At 46.7% G+C, this 13,789-nt stretch overlaps 1 protein-coding gene across 3 annotated transcripts in view; it reads right to left on the bottom strand.

Moving 5' to 3' along the window:
* The window catches only part of AP1B1 (adaptor related protein complex 1 subunit beta 1), a 36,078-nt gene extending 28,602 nt beyond the window's left edge, over positions 1-7,476 (bottom strand). For all 3 annotated transcript variants that reach the window (XM_072600035.1, XM_072600036.1, XM_072600037.1), the window contains exon 1: positions 7,285-7,476. The gene's annotated coding sequence lies outside the window, so the exon portion shown is untranslated. The remainder of the gene's footprint in view (positions 1-7,284) is intronic.
* Between the last annotated feature and the right edge of the window lie 6,313 nt (positions 7,477-13,789).

The following is a 13,789-nucleotide window of genomic DNA, read 5'->3' as shown; positions in this document are numbered from 1 at the left end:
TGTCCTATTTCCTATTTTCTTTTGCCCTCTCTCAGAACATTCCAGAAGGCTCTAGGTACCCAAAGGAAGCCCCAAGAAACGCTGCCATCCCAGGCAGCTCCCAGACTTCTCAACCATCAGTTGGGGATATTTCTGTGGGGCTAAGTTCTGTGATCCACAAGTACTGAGCATCTACTCTATACACTGCCATCTGCTTGGCACAGAGGGGGGACACAAAAGAAAGAGAAGACAGTCCTCATCCTCCAAGATAGTTTTTTTTCTTTTTTGGAGGGGGAAGACAAGGTAACTGGGGTTAAGTGACTTGCCCAAGGTCACACAGCTAGTAAATGTCAAGTGTGTGAGGCCAGATTTGAACTCAGGTTCTCCTGAATCCAGGGCTGGTGCTCTATTTACTGCACTACCTCGCTGCCCTATCCTCTAAGATCTGACACCCTGCTTGAGGTGACTCGAGTCTCTCTGTCTCTCGCACATATGCGCGCAACATCAAACTCCTTCCACAAGGAATATACAATTGCCCAGATGAATAACGGAGGTCGTAAGTATTAGCAAAGTTCAGACATGGTACACATCACTGTGCCCGCATGGAGAGAACATTTAACTAAACCAACACTTCTAACACTCCTACTGCATGCTAGGCCCTGGCTTTGGGGCTACTGAAACAAAGATGAAATAGGATACAGCTGCGCTATACACAGATAATTACGACCAGAGTGAGTTCAGAGAAGGAGGTCAGAGTGCCATGAGAAATTGGAGGAGTAAGGGATCACTTTCCACTGTAGGAGACAAGGATAAATTTCATGGAGGCTGCAGGACCTGGAGGCAAAAGAGCTCTTTTCACAGAAGGAGCCAGACAACCCAGGACGGGGCTGGTGAGGACATGAGCCAAGGCAGAGTCGGATTAAAATGGGGAATAGTGTAAAATAAGCCTGGAAAGCTAGGCTGGAGGCGGCTGGAAGGCCATGGCTTCAGGTGGATACTTCCTGTTGGAGGGTTTGAGACAGAGGAGGGAGGAGTGCGAAGGATGTGGAGGAGGCAAATGGGGGCAGAAAGAGCAATTAGAAGCCTAGGAAATGAATGCAAACAAAAAGAGCCAAGGGCCTGAGTCCATAAAGGTGATGCAGGGCTGACAGTGATGATGGTGATGCCAGAAACTGAGATGGAATTAGGCCAGACCTCAAAGGCTGGGTAGACTCTGGTCACAGGGAGGGCATCCCAGGCAGGGGGGAGAGCAAGAGCAAAAACGTGGCATGGAAACGTGCATGCTTGCCTTCATGGAAAAGTGAGGCAACCCAGCACTGCAAAGAAAGCATCGGGAGAGAAGGAGAGCCTCATGAGTGATGACCTGGAACGCCAAGCTGAGAAATCTGGATTTTTATCTTGGAGGCAATCTTCTGGAGAAGGGCACTTCTGCTGGATCCCAGAGATAAAGCCTGGCCTCTAAAGGAAACGTCAGTATTTGGGAGCTAACTTCAGAGGGATGGCAATTACCCAGACTTTGCATGCCTAGACTCAAGAAAAGGAACAGAAATGACTCTGCTGGCTCAGATACGTCTGCTTTGACTGGCAACTAGTTTTTATGTCACTGGAACTGAATATATCGGTCCCCAAGCAAGTTTTTCGACAGATAGCAGCTAAGTAAATAAATAATAAAAGGGGAAAGACAAAAAGGTGGACAGGCCAGAAAGTCAGGCGGCATACTCCCCTCCCTTGCTGCCACAAAGAAAACAGAAGTGGAGCAGCCATGACTTCCTCGAACAGGCCCGGGAGCTCACAGGCTGGGAGCCTAGCCTTGATGCCTCTCCTTCTCAACATTCAAACAGTTTCTCCTCTTTTAAAGTGTCAAGACACCCAATTTAGCCAAATCTAAGAGGTCAACAACCTACTATAGCTAAATCCTGCTTAGACTGTCCCAGGTATATTTAAGTCTTCCAAGCAAAAGTACTTAATCTCACTTGCCAAAGCCAATTGGGCTGAGCTGCTGAAGTGTTTAGAAATTCATGTGAGATTTTGGAAATGACTGAGATCTGACTTACAAGCCAACATCACATCTGCCTTTGCCATCTCCTGAGCCTGGCATGAGCTCCCCCTCTGCCTCAGTGTCCCTCCCTCATTTGGGTGGTACAGTGGATAGAGCACCAGGCCTACAGTCAAGACTTCAGTTCAAATCCAGTCCCCAATCCTTCCTAGCTGTTCGAATCCTGGGCAAGCCACCAACCATCTGCCTCAGTTTCCTCATCTGAAAATGGGGATAATAAGAGCAACTATTTTCCAGGACTGTTGTGAGAGTAAAATGAGATTTCCAAACCTTAAAGCACCATAAATGCCATTATCTGCTGCACGAACTCTCTGAGTTCTGCCACCTGCTAGTGTCTCATCTCGTCACAGCTCTTTGTCCTCACCCACTGTGTATGTGTGTATGTACTTGCTTTATACTTATGTGGCATCTATCTGGACAGGCATGTGTCTCCCTCTTTCTTGTACTGGCCCCTACCCAGTGCCCAGCACATGGTAGTGGCTTCATAAGTACCTGCAGATGAACGATGCCAGCATTTCTATGAAATGTTAACTCATCTTACCCCACACAGCCCTGAGAGGTAGATGCTCAGGCAGCCAGGTGGCATAGTGGATAGACTTCTGGGTCTGAAGTCAGAAAGTTGTTTCAGTCAGGTCTGACTCTCTGTGACCCCATTTGGGGTTTTCTTGGCAAAGATACTGAAGTGGTTTGCCATTTCCTCCTCCAACTCATTTTACAGGTGAGGAAACTGAGGCAGACGGGATTAAGTGACTTGTTCAGGGTCTCACAGTTTGTAAATGTCTGAGGCCAGATTTGAACTCAGGAAGCTGAGTCTTCCTGACTCTAGGTGCAGTGTTCTAGCCACTGTACCACCCAGAGAGATTCTTTAGAGAAGTTGCCTCATCTTGCAGAAGATACTGAAGAGTGGAGAGGGCAGTAAGCTCCCCAAGGCAGCATTATCTCTGACCTAAGAGCCACAAATATGAGTCTGGGATCTGTTATTACAGAAAGGCCAGGAGATGGACTCTGGCCGGGACCACACAGCCATCAGTCAGCTGAGAGAACCCCCCTCCCCCCACCCCCTAACTCTCTGATTCCAGGAAGGTGCTGGTGCAGAGTACAGGCCTGGCGCCCCAGTGGAAGCCAGCAGGGAGCAGATGCAAAGAAAAATCAGGAGACCAGCAACTACAGCGACTTGGGGCCCTCCCCTGGCCAGGTTGGGAAGCCTCTAACTCATATAGTTTCTTTTTGTTCCATGATAGCACAGGAGTCCAGGCCCAGGACTTAGATGAGAAGAGCCTGGTCAGTGGACAGGTCATGGGGCTTGGGCACCTCAGACCCTGCCCCCTGTACCAGCCCTTGGCATCAGAAGGTACCATTTGCCACCACAGTCACACCTCTCCTCACCTCCTCCTGACCTTCTGGGGCCTGGGCACACTATGGCACAAGAAGCAAAGCAACTGAAGGCTTTAAAGACAGAACATCCCACTGACACCTGGAATGGCACCAGGATGGAAGACAGAGATGATAGAATATTCATAAACTGTTTTAAACTCCCTGAGAGACAGGACCTGTGATCAATTCAATCACTCAGCAAAATTTATTAAATGCCTATGTTTAGGTGGCATTTCTTTATTTACTTGCATGGTCAGTTCTCCATGGACAATTTGCTCTTTTGTTAAGAAGGAGGTGATAGGAAGGACGCTGGGAACTGATAATTAAAAAGATCATGTCAACATCCTCCACTCCCAATTATATCTATCAGTGACCCAGAGTATTGTTCGGGCAATGAAATATCCCATGGATAGTTGGCTTTCAAGGAAACCAGATGCTCACTCAGCTTTTACAAGAAGAGCAAAGAAGAGGAATTGTGCCTAAGCACTGGCCACACCTCAAGCATTTCCTAATGAATTTGGTGCTTTCCTAGGAAGCCAACAGCCAAACTGTTTCAGGGAGAATGTCTGCAGAAATAAAATCTTCTAGACCAGGGCTGGGGAACCTGTGGCCTTGAGGCCTTTAGATCCTGCGCCTGGCTAGTAAGAAAGAGCAGGGTGGGTTTCCTATCTTTTGAACACCCTTAAGAAGCAAATTAAATAGGGCCTGGAAAGCCCCAGAATAAAGTTTTCTGAAAAGGGAAGGAAGACTGAACACAGCAATGCCTGAGTGAACTTCCCTCAAGTGTTAACTGGGCCAAGGAATGAAGCAAAAAGCTGCATTCCTCTGCACAGGAAGCTTTTCTAGTCAGCACATGTGTAGCCCTGTAAGCAATACCTCTGGGGCCACTGGGGGTACCAGTCAATGGGTCTAAGATCAGGCCAGAGGTGCCCAGTGGATGACTCACCAGCACAAAAGACAGAAGCTCCAAGTTTTGGCTGGCTTCTGCCGCCCATGGCCAAGTCACTCTACCTTAAACACTCTCTTGGTAAATGGGGATACAGGAATGATTAGCAAGTTTCTGTTAACTGGATGTAACTAGGAATAAAGATCCCTAGGAAAAAAAAGGCACTATGGTAATATTTTTATCACAGCTTTCTTAACAAGCTTGTGGAAACACTCGTATGCTCACTAATGCTCACAACATCCAGAAGGGGGGAGCTGGCAGCAGATCTTTTTTCCCCATGTTACCAACTGAGAAACTGAGTCAGGCTTGGAGAAAGTGAGAATGTCAACAACAGCATAAAGGCTAAAATGAAGGCGGGACTGGGAGCATGATTCCTCAGACAAAAAGTAAGACCCTCTCCCATCTTCAAAAGGCCACACTGACTCTTCTGCAGGGCAGCCATCAAAGGATGCAGTCACAGAAGGCATTCCAGAGGTCACCACCCCAGAGAGAGGAGCGAGAGCGATGCCTTGGCCTCCTCCAGCCCTGGAACCGGTATTGGAGGCCATCTGCCTCTAGTGCCTGGTCTGTAAAGTGAACAGGCAGCCAGACCCGGCAGGAGAAATGCTCAGTTAGGAGTGGAAGAGCTAGGCTCCAAGCTTGCCTCTGACACTAGTTGTAGAACCAAGGGCAGGCAAATAACAACCTGTCTACCTCAATGTCTTCATCTGCAAATGGGCATAAATAATACCTGTGTGGTACCATGGGGTTGTTATGAAGCTCAAAGAACATGGTATATGTAGAACATTTTGCAAACCCATAGAAATGTTGAGTCATCATTAAATCTGGCATTCTATAATCTGCCTTTTTACAGATGAGGAAACTGAGGCCAGAGGGTAAAATAACTGACCCAGGGTCACAAAGCTGGTTTGCGGGAAAATCGGATCAAGAACTCAGACCTGCTGACTCCCCATCAGGCGTCCCTTTCCCTGACATCACCCTCACTTTCTATTCTTAAAAATACCTTCCCTGACACTCTCTTCCAAGCTTCACAACATGTTTCCTTACTTTTCACTCTTATCAAGGAGGCCAAATAACTCATTCAGAAAGAGTGGAACTGGGAGCCAAAGCATAATCCTCTGATTTATATTCATCTCAAGGGGCAGATGACAACAGACCTCCCTCGGCCTCAGGAGCGCTCCAGGGCAAAGCAGATAAAGGAAGACACCAGCAGTCAAGTCTTCCCAGATAAGTGACATAAACAAACCACTTAATCTCGGGAGTCCCAGTTTCTGAATCTGTAAAATGAGGATAATACTGATACCAGGAGGCAGCAAGGTGGTTCAGTGGCTAGAGCGCTGGGCCTGAGGTCAAATCTAGCCTCAGACACTCACCAGCCGTGTGATCCTGACCAAGTCACTTAACCTGTTTGCCTTAAACCACTGGAGAAGGAAATGACAAACCTCTCCAGTATCTTTGCACAGAAAACCCCATGGACAATCTGGTCCACCGGGTCACAAAGAGTCAGATCTGGCTGAATAACTGAACAGCCACAAACCTCCTCTCAGACTGGAGAAAAGGAAAGTTCTCTGCACACACTAAAGCAATACAGAAACCTGAATTATTATAGCACAGGTCCAAGGAGATGCATGAATAGTGATCACTTGCACCTCCCCCCAAATTCCTAACTTAGTCCCTAATCTCTTTATTTTAAGTAAGCCAGAATCTCCAAAGAGCAAACTCCCTTCTCCAGAGACAGCCAAGCACCCACAGAGAGCCACGGTCAGGAGCAGAAACCCCAGGGGGGACAGGCAGCAAACCAAGCAGGGTTTGGACCGGCCCTGATGGCTCCTTCCCGCTCCAAGAGTTCTGATCCTCTGCCAGGCTTTGGACAGCAAAGTCCTATTTCTCCGGCATTTTGAGGTTGACAAAGCACTTTCTGGTGTCTAATTATCCTAATCTTACAAATGAGGAAAGAGAGTCCCAAGGAAAGGAAGCTACTCGCCCAAGGTCACAGACAGCGGGGGGCCTCTGGGTTTCCTGATCCAAGTTCAGTCCCTCCTCACAACTCAATTCAATAAACACTGATGGAGTGACTTTGTGCCAGGCTTGTGCTGACCACTGGGGGTACAAAGACCAAAATGGAAGGAGTTCCTGCCCCCTTGGAGCTTCAAGCATGGGGTGAAGTTCAGCAAAAGCCCATCTCCCCATCCCATGGGATCAGAACCGGAAGGGGCAGTAGGGGTCACCTCGTCCTCCCCCTCATTTTACAGATGAGGAAACTCTGAGACCAGTAATTTGCTCAAGGTCACATAAGGAGAAAGGGTCAGAGGTCAGGGACAAATCCAGGGCACAGGAAAAGCAGCAGAAGAGGGGGTGTTGTGGACACCTAGCCCCCGGCGGAGGATCCTGATGTGGCCGCCTGCCTGATTGTGGGCAATCTTCCCTCTCTCTGGGCCTGTTTCCCCATCGGTAAAAGGGGGGTTCTGATGCCAGCCCTAACCCTTAGCTGTGTAACCCTGGGGATTCATTTTCTCCCCCTGGGCCTCAGTTTCCTCCTCTGTAAAAACTTAAAGGGCCGGGAGCCCTGTGCGGTCCTTCCCAGCTCGGACATTCATGAGTCTGGGCCGGGCGGCCTAGGGGAATGAATGAATGAATGAACGAATGAATGTCTGGGGGGAGGGGGGCGGGCCGTCTCTGCCCCCCCCATTCTCCTCTCCTTTTTGCCCGTCCCGCACTGGGGGTGAGGGGAGCGGGGGGGAGGCCGGGGGGCTGCGCTCCGCTCCCCTCGCCCTGCCCCCAGCGGCCTCCAGCCCGCCGCGACCTCTGATCCCTCGGGCCTCGGCCCGCAGCCCCTCCCGGGCAGAGGCGGCCGTTGATCCCCGCCCCCCCGGGCCCTGGCCCCGGCCCCCTGACCCTCGGGGTTCCGGGGGTTCCCCCTTCGGCTCGCCTCGGCTAGGATGCACGACGTCCGCGCTCTCGGCCCCGCGCCTGCTCCGCTGGCCGCTCAGTCAGTCCGTCCGTCCGTCTGCCCGCTCCGACGCCGGCCGCTCTCCCAGAACCACGGCTGTCACCTGCCGGGCGGAAGTGAGCCTGCGCGGGGGCACTTCCGCTGGACGCTCGGCGCGGGGCGGGGCGTGAGGAGAGGGCGGAGCCAAAAGGGAAGCGGCGTTGGAGCGGCAGGAGGAGCTTCGGGCACAGGGGGCGGAGCCAAAGAGGAGAGGACGAAGACGTGAAGGGCGGGGCTATCGTAGAGGGGGCGGGGAAAAAATGGAGAGGAGGTGGTGGAGGCGGAAGGGGCGGGGCGCGCGGAGAGGGCGCAGCCTCTGGGAGAGAAGGCAGCGAGGCGGGGGCGGAGCCAAGGGGAGAGGTGGCAGCGGCGAGAGGGGCGTGCGCTCTGACGTTAGCCCTTCCGGTGCCGCCTCCCCACCCCCGGACAAAAAACCGCAACTCTTCTTGCCGTCCCGGAGCTTGTACTCTACCAGATCCCAGGGGCTTGGATCTAGACCTGGAGGAGATCTTCAGCCAGCCGAACGAGAGCCCCTGCCCTCGGGGCCTCCCGGTCCAGTGCCAGCTGCCAAGAGCTGGGCACGGAGGAGATGCGGGACCGATTCTCCTACGGAAGGGCGGGGCTGGGGAAGACCTCAGTTCAAATTCTGCCTCCGATTCTGGCTAGGGGAACGTAGCTCTCTGAACCTCAGTCTCCCCATCTGTAAAATGGGGAATGTGAATTAGAGGGCCAGCTCGGGAGTCCGGGGGACCGGAGTTCAACCTCCCAATGCCCCAGGCAGCTGTTAAATAGTAAAGAGTTACAGAAGGAAGGCGCTGATCTAACCAGACGCAGGCTTTCTCTCCAGGAGTTCCTTACACCAAAGATTTCACAGGGTGGCACCTTACTCCCCCTCTCACCCCGCCCTTCCCACCTAAAATGAAATGCTGCATATAGTTTCCCTGGACTGGATAGTTAAAACCCGCCCCACCCCCGCCCCAGTTTTATTTTCCATTCCAAAATCTCTCTCTCCATCTTCCCTCTCATCCACTGAGAATACAAGAAAAATAAAGCCTATACAAAGATATTTATGTACATATCTAGTTATGCGAAACAAATTCCGGTATTAACTTGTTCCCCCCCCCCAAAAAAAAAAACAACCAGAAAGATGAAAGGAAGAGAAAATATACCTCAATTTGCCCTCTGAGTCCATTAGCTCCCTATGTGGAGATGAGTCCTTTGGAATTGTCTTGGATCGTTACGTTGCTGAGAAAAGCAAAGTCATTCGCAGTTGATCTTGATACAATGTTGCTGCTACTGTATACAATGTTACCTGGTTCTGCTCACTTCATTTTACATCAGTTCATGTAAGTCTTCCCAGGTTTTTCTGAAACTATTCTGCTCATCATTCCTTATAGCACAATAGCATTCCATCACAATCCTATACCACAACTTGTTCAGCCATTTCCCAATTGATGGGTATCCACTTAATTTCCAATTCTTTGCCACCACAAAAAGAACTGCTAGAAATATTTTTTACACGTGGATTTTTTTCTTTCTTTAAGTTTGGATCTCTTTGGGGTATAGATATAGTAGCAGTATTGCTGGATTAAAGGGTATGCACAGTTTCATAGCTTGGGGAGCATGGTTCCAAATTGCTTTCCAGAATGATGGGACCTATTCATAGCTCAACCTGTCTTCCTACACCCCCTCTAGGATTTTTCATTTGTCTTTTTTGTCATCTTAGCTAACTGGATGGGTGTAAGGCAGAAATTCAAAGTAGTTTTCATTTATATTTACTTCTTAGTGACATCAGTGCTGGTATATGTAAAGCACCTTTAACAGGTAAACTTTAACATACTATCCACATGTCATCAATGTCATGATCAGTCATCATTGGTATTCACAATAACAGTGGAAGGCTGGAATCAAGTCTCTGTTTTACAGCTGAGGAAACCAAAGTCCAAAGAGGAATATATAACCCAAGGACATAGAAGAAGTCAGGGGGAAAAGTGAGCGCTGCCCTGTCAGTCTCTCCCCCATCTCATTGTTTTCAGATCCCTTCTTGATCTGACCCTCCTTTTGTCCTTATAAGCTCCACAGAGCAAGAGATCTAAAAATAAGGAGATAATAAGAGGGAACTGGTGCTAATCCCATCAGCTGCTAATTAGAGCTTGCAAAGGAGAGGTTTCTGTCTCTTTTCTCCCCCAACTGCATTCCTTCTCCCAGCCCAACACCCCAGAACTCAGATCATAATAACAGCCTCCAACATCTCCCTACCTTAAATACTCATCCCATCCCAAACTCTTGACAACATTGGGCAGCTGCTGCCCAAGCCACCTCTAGGGATGATCATGAACTTGACCTAACCTTGTCTTCCAGGAAGCACGCATATGATGACAGGCATTAAGCCTTTACTTAAAGGATAAACCCAAAGGAGTTCAGAAAATTCTAATGACAATTGAAAATAATAATAATAAATAGCATTATATAACGCTTCAAGGTTTGCAAAGTGCTTTATAAGTGCTAGTTTTATTCTTATGACAGTGAGATTAAATATGGGTGCACTCATTCATTCATTCAACAACCATTCACCAAGGGTCTTCCTATATACAAAGGACTATATCAGGCATTGGGGAAGATACAGCAAAAGGTAACAGATAACCCATACTCACTCTGTCCTGAGTCTTCTGCTGTTTCCTCTCCTCTCCTCTCCTCTCCTCTCCTCTCCTCTCCTCTCCTCTCCTCTCCTCTCCTCTCCTCTCCTCTCTCTCTCCTCTCTCTCTCTCTCTCTCTCTCTCTCTCTCTCTCTCTCTCTCTCTATCTCTATCTCTTTCTCTCAGGGCTCATCAGCTCAATTGGTCAATCAATGAGCATTTTTTAAAAGGTGCCTACTGTGGTCCAGGTATCGTACTTGCTATTGGGTATGCAAAGTAAAAATGAGACAATCCTCCAGCGTTCATCTCTTAGCAGTAGATTCCTAGACTTAAATACCCAGAGGTTACCTCTCTCCAGAGTTCCAGTTCCCCATCAACAGTGGCCTGGGTCATTACTCTCTGCTTGTTAGAAATCTCAGTTGGATGTCCCATAGGTATCTCAAACTCAGTGTGGCTAAAACAGGACTCAGCATCTTTTTCCCTCTCCTGAAATTCTCTTTTTCCATTAAAGGCATTGTCATCCTTCCAGTAACCCCATTTCTTAATCTTAGAGTCAGTCTCAGCTCTTTCCTCTTCTCCAAGGCCACTCCCCCATCTAATTGGTCACCGAGTCTTATCAATTCCGTCTCTACAGTATATGACATCTGTCCTTTTCTTTCCACTCACTCCACTACCACCTACCACCCTAGTTCAGACCCCCATCCCTTTTCATCTATACTATTGCAATAACCTCTTAATGTGTCTCCCTGCCTCCATTTTCTCCCCCTTTCCAGTCCACTATTCTCATACAACCAGCGCTTTAGAGATAGAAAGTATCTTAGAGGTCACATAGTCCAACTCTGTCATTTTACACATAAGGAAACTGAAGCCAGAGAAGATAAATGATTTGCCCAAAGCAACCCAGCTAGTATTATTCTCTTTTTAAATTACGAATTTGACAAACAGTAGCAAACATGAACATTTCAAACATACAGAGAACATAAAAAGAGGATTATATATGAAACTGTGAATTTCTATCATACCCAGATTATTTTTTTTAAAGTGTGTATTCACTCTTTCCTTCCTTCTTTCTCTATTTGTTTTTCTTTCTCTTTCCTTCTGAAATTTCTTCCTTTTTCCTTTCCTATTTCTTTTCTTCCTCCCCCTTCCTCCCTTCTTCCTTCCTTCCTTCCTTCTTTTCTCCCTTCTTCCTTCCTTCCTTCTTTCTTTCCTTCCTCCCTCCCTTCTTCCTTCCTTCTTTTCTCCCTTCTTCCTTCCTTCTTTCTTTCCTTCCTTCTTTCTCTTTCTCTATCCCTCTTTTAAAACATCCCTATCACTATAGTCATGTTCTTAAAGCACAGGTCTGACGATGTCTCTTCTCAGGAATAGCCCCTGCTTCCCAGAGTTGTTGGGAAGAACACATAGCATCATATTTAAAGTACTTTGGAAACCGTTTAGCTCTGTATAAATGCTAGTTATTATCATTATCCCATTCAACACATTGGTTTTTTGCAAATTCTTTTATCCCTCCTGAGACAGCCTATGACTCTCAACTTTATCAACTGAGAAAGATTGAGGCCATTCACTGAGAACTCCTTCTCCTTAGAGGCAGCTGGTAGCCCAGTGGATAGAACACCAGACCTAAAGTCAAAGTTCAAATCTGACCTCAAATAGCTATGTGACCTTGGGTAAATAGGTTTGACTCAGTTTCCTTATCTGTAAATAGTAGCACTTGCCTTGCAGAGTTGTTGTGAGGAACGAAAGAGATAACATTTACAAAAACCCCTAGCAAAATGCCTAGCGCATAGTAGGCTCCATATAAATACTTATTCCCTTCTCCCTTCCTTCTCATCTCACATCATCCACATGCTAGTTTCTCCTTCTCCTCTGATGCATATCATGAGGTGGCCGTTCTCCTTGCCAAGACGAATCCCTCTACCTACATAAGGAATCCCATTCCAAGGGTAACTCCTCTACCTGCACAGGAATTCCATTTTATCTCATCTTCTCTAGTACATTGATTTCTCTCCCATCCCCATGCTCTCATTTACTTTCAGTCTTTCCCTGTCTCTGGGCTGCTTTCCTCCTAGCTACAAACATGTCCATTTCTGCTCCATGCACAGAAACCCTCATTTGTTCCATCTGTCCATCCCTGATAGCTGTCATCCAATATTTCTCCTCCCTTTTGTGGTTAAACTTCTTGAGAAAATAGATGTCTCCAATTCCTTTACAATCTGACTTCTGATCTCATCATTCAGCTGAAATGGTGCTTTCCAAGGTTACAGATGATATCCCAACTCTCAGATCCAATGACCTTTTCTCCATTCTCATTCTTCTCTGTCTTTCTGCAGCCTTTAACACTGTTTATCACCTCCTTGCTGATACTTTCTTTTCTCTAGGTTTTCATGACACGCTTCTTTCCTGGTCCTCCTACTTGTCTGGCTGCTTTTCTTTGTCTCCTTTGGTGAATCCATACCATGCCTTCTAACAGTGGGAGTCCCTCAGTGCTCTATCTTGGACTCTCTCTTCTTCACCATCTACACTATTTCATCTGATCTCATCAGCTCCCATGGTTCCAATAATCATCACTATGCAGATGACTCTAAGATCTACTTGAGTTTTTCTTTTTCAGAACCATCAGATGCTTTATTACTGAGGGTAGAACTACAATGAAAATGATGACAAAGACTGAGTTAATCGTGGTTATTCAGCCATGTCAGATTCTTCATGACCTCATTTGGGATTTTCTTGGCAAAGATGTTGGAGTGGTTTGCCATTTCTTTCTCCAGCTCATTTTACAGATGAGGAACTGAGGAAACCAAGTTAAGTGACAATAATATAATTTTTAATAATAGAATTTAGTTTTTATTTTATTTTCATCTCTGAATTTTCTTCCTCCTATTTCCCTCTTCCTCATACCCACCTTCTATGTTGAAAAAGCAAGGAAAACAAAACCCATTACAAACATGTATAGATAAGCAAAACAAATACTTACATTAGCCATGTCGTTCTGCACTCTGAATCCATTTCTTCTCTATCTGGAGGTGGGCAGCATGTTACATCGTGAGTCCTCTGGAATTATGGCTAGTCATTGTGTTAATCAGAACTCCTAAGACCTTCAAAGTTATTTGTCTTTACAATATTGCTGTTGTTATGTAAATTATTTTCCTGGTCCTTCTCATTTCATTTTGCATCAGTTTTTACAAGTCATCCCGGGTTTCTCTGAAACCATCCCCTTCACCATATTAAATTACATTCATATATCACAATTTTTTCAGCCATTTCTTGAATGATGGGCATCTCGCTCTCAGTTTCCAAGTCTTTACCACCATAAAAAGAATTGTTATAAATATTTTTGTAAATATGGGTTCCTCCTTTCTTTCTTTGACCTCCTTGGAGTATAGATTTAATAGTGACAATATTGGGTCAAAGGGCATTCACTGTTTAATAGCTTTTTGGACATACTTCCAAATTGTTCTCCAGAAAGGCTAGACCAGTTCACACCTCCACCAGCAGTGCATTAGTGTATCTGTTTTCCTATATCCCCTCCAGGATTTCTCATTTTCCTTTTTTTGTCATTTTGGTCAATCTGTTGGGTATCAGGTGGAAAATCAAAGTTATTTTAATTTGTGTTTTCCCAATTATTAGTGATTTAGAGCAATTTTTCATATTGCTATTTGTTGCTTAGATTTCTTCCTCTGAAATCTGCCTGTTCATATCTTTTATCGATTTATCAACTGGGGAATGGCTCTTTCTCTTGTAAATTTGACTTATTCTCTATATGTCTTAGAAATGAGACCTTTATCAGAAAAACTTGCTGCAAAGATTTT

Source organism: Notamacropus eugenii, chromosome 4, assembly GCF_028372415.1.
Source record: "Notamacropus eugenii isolate mMacEug1 chromosome 4, mMacEug1.pri_v2, whole genome shotgun sequence".
In the NCBI taxonomy this organism is placed as follows: domain Eukaryota; kingdom Metazoa; phylum Chordata; class Mammalia; order Diprotodontia; family Macropodidae; genus Notamacropus; species Notamacropus eugenii.
The sequence above is the reverse complement of the archived record's forward strand: the minus strand, read 5'-3'. Positions and strand labels throughout refer to the sequence as shown.